Genomic DNA, 1204 nt, shown 5'->3' with positions numbered 1-1204 from the left:
TTCATTTAGAATACAAGGTCAAGCATGTCATCTAATTGGTAATTTGTTACCAATGCCTAGAAATACTCCCAAGTTTGCACTACTTTACATATATGACACCAAGAATGAAATACAAAATAGACTTGTGGGATTAAGGTATATTTTATTATTTTACTTATGATGAACAAATTATGAATGTTTAAACATTTCAATGATCTTTTTCGTTAATCACATGTAACTAAAACTTTTCTTTCTTATAGGAATGAAGGACAATTTGATCCACAAATAGTTTCTACGTTGTCTCGGATGTTGGATGAGCATAATATTCATGTTAAGTCATTCAGGATGGCTAAGGAGCGCTATGAAAATTCAGTGATTAGTGACCTTAAACTAAAGTTGATTTATGATAGAGTTTCTTGTGGTAGAATTTATAACCTCCCAATTGTTTCTGAAGTGACTACTCTTATCGTTGGTGATGTTGATAACCCATCAAGGAGAGAAATTGTTTTTGCAAAAACAAAGTGGTAAACTTAAAATAATCAATGAAGTTTGCTATAGTTCTACATGTTCTAGGCAATACAAAAGAAACAAAGGTACTATCAAAGATTGGATGATTTTTTGTTCGCAATGTAGAAAAAACGAGGGGCGAACACAATTACTATCAAAGATTTTTACATTTATGTTTACTTGTTCAAATTCCATAAACAAAATCAAACCAAAAATATGCTTAAACTTTATTAGTAATATAACATGTTTATAATAATGTTCTATTAGGCAATCTCTTGTGGATCGACATAACCCTATACTATACTACAATTGAATCTTGAAAGAGATGCAAGTGTAAAGGAGTAAAGTGTTAACTTATAAATTTTATTTGTTGACAAAGAAAGAAACCTTGAATCAAAGTACAATTTAATTCATAAATTGTATCTTTGTGAAAAGGAAAAATACACAGTCATAATGAGTGATCTAACTACTAACTTTTATTTTTAGTCATTTACTTTCCGCAACTAACATTTACTTTCTGTCATTTACATTTCCACAACTAACATTTATTTATTATTTTATTCTTTATATCAACCATTCGAAAGAAGTGATACAATTAACTTTTAACTCTATTCTTTTGTTCATTTTATTATTCTTTGATACCAACCTTCCGAAATAAATGGTATGGTTAACTTAATAAAATGAGACCGACCTTTATGGTCTAGTTAAAAGGAACCCG

This window comes from Lupinus angustifolius, chromosome LG17, assembly GCF_001865875.1.
Source record: "Lupinus angustifolius cultivar Tanjil chromosome LG17, LupAngTanjil_v1.0, whole genome shotgun sequence".
NCBI classification, from domain to species: domain Eukaryota; kingdom Viridiplantae; phylum Streptophyta; class Magnoliopsida; order Fabales; family Fabaceae; genus Lupinus; species Lupinus angustifolius.
The sequence above is the reverse complement of the archived record's forward strand: the minus strand, read 5'-3'. Positions refer to the sequence as shown.